The sequence below is a fragment of the Elephantulus edwardii genome, unplaced genomic scaffold (genome assembly GCF_000299155.1).
Source record: "Elephantulus edwardii isolate Elephantulus edwardi_28Jun2011 unplaced genomic scaffold, EleEdw1.0 scaffold00061, whole genome shotgun sequence".
In the NCBI taxonomy this organism is placed as follows: Eukaryota; Metazoa; Chordata; class Mammalia; order Macroscelidea; family Macroscelididae; genus Elephantulus; species Elephantulus edwardii.
In genome coordinates, this window is record NW_006399811.1 from 364,262 (window position 1) to 366,211 (window position 1,950).

The 1,950-nt window shown below is 44.4% G+C and overlaps 1 pseudogene; it reads right to left on the reverse strand.

Moving 5' to 3' along the window:
* Window positions 1–933: 933 nt before the first annotated feature.
* LOC102868103 lies at window positions 934–1,685 on the reverse strand (annotated as a pseudogene).
* Between the last annotated feature and the right edge of the window lie 265 nt (window positions 1,686–1,950).

Consider the following 1,950-nt stretch of genomic DNA (forward strand, 5'->3'; position numbering starts at 1 on the left):
CAGGTCCAGAAAACATGGACACCCTCAAAAATGTCTCTAAATACTTAGAAAAATAGTTGATAAGATTTAAAAAAATGTCTTAAGGCATCTACACAGAACACGCAAAGTAAATACCCACGGAAATTCAAAAACTATGAGGACTGATAACTTGCAATGTTAATACTAAGTCTTGGAAAGAAATGACTTTTAAAGAAAGGCTAAGGTCTCTAGATGCTAAATTGATATTCTCATCAAGGCACAGAGAGTTAACTATCTAAATTCATGTATGTTGACATAAGAATACACTTGTAAACAACTCCAGGAACTAATTTCCTGTACTTGAGCTAAAAAAGAGCAGGTAGATACGTGCCTTCTTAACTCACAGTAAAATCCAAAGCACCGAGATATCCCATGACTTTCAACTGGTGACTAATATTGTAACTTGGTATTTTAAAAACAAATGTATTTTTGTGGTTTAGTAATCATTAAAGTGGAATCCGTATGACTTGAACTCACAGATCCATGTTGCACACTGTATATAAATTATCTGAAGCACTTTCCGTTTTGTTTGGGAAATAAAAACCAGTGTATTTGCTTTAATTCCCAACATTCTATGCCTTCGTGTCAAATTTGCAGACTACTTTAGCAAGTATTAATTCTTCTCCCTTCCCTGCAACACTGGGGTTATGAGAATGGCAGTGATTTTGTGCCTGGAATTTATCCTATATTGCAGTTCACTCTAATGTCACCACTGAAAAGTGACAAAAATAAAATAGAGGGCTCACCTCTTTATAAATTTTATCTGACTTGCTATAAATAATGCGCAAACACAACTAGTGACAAGGAAGAAATTTCACATCTGTAACAATTGAAAATGAACTGTACAAACAACTCAGACCAGACTAACAATGGCACCAGCAGCGAGTCTGCCAAGCGCACGGCATACACCGTAGCTCAGCTCCTAACGAGGGCGAGAAACTCTTCCCGCGTCTTTGGGTCTTCCCGGAACATGCCCAGCATCGTGCTGGTCACAGTTTTGCTGTTCATTTTCTGTACGCCGCGCATCACCATACACATGTGTGTTGCTTCAACCACCACTGCGACTCCAGCAGGTCTCAAGGTTTCTGTGATGGCCACAGCAATTTGTTTTGAGAGGCGCTCCTGAACTTGCAATCTTCTACTATAGATTTCCACAATCCTCGCAAGCTTACTGAGGCCCAGGACTTGATGTTGGGAAGATAACCAATATGGACCTTTCCAAAAAATGGAACTAGATGATGTTTACACATGGAAAACATGTCTATGTCTTTCACAATCACCATCTCATCATGATTTTCATCAAATATAGCATCATTTAGGACATCTGAGATGGTCTCCCGGTAGCCCTTGGTGAAGAACTGCATGGCCGTGGCCGCCCTCCACGGCGTCTTGAGCAGCCCTTGCCGCTAGGGGTCCTCGCCCAGCGAGCGCAGGATGGACGAGTAGGCAGCTGCCAGGTTGGGGAGGTTCAGCTCGTTATCCTCCTCCTTCTGGGGCCGCTCACCCTTCCAGGTGTCGGCGGTCTGCGAGCTCTTAGCCTTGAGTTGTGGGGACTTATCCACTGGCCGGCTTGGTTCTGACCGTGGTGGTTCTAGCTCGGGAAACCCATTGTTGCACCTGGCTCCCGGTGGCTTCTTCACGGGTGCTCGCACCGGACCCTTCTCCATGGACCTGCAGCTCGAGAGGGACGCGAGGGTGCCTGAAAAGCTGCAAGTAAACTTCCTGGTGGCCACGGAGAGCAGAGAATGGGCTGTGGCCAGTCACCTGAGGACTCGATGAGTACAGGTCAACAGCCGAACAGGAGCCCAAGGCTGATGCTGGTTCAACTATGTGCATTTTTATTTACTTGTTAACATTGCCTGTAATTAGAATAGTAGATTAAACAGGTTTCCCTTGTTGAACTTGGTTGACAGGCAATGAGATAGTAAGGAC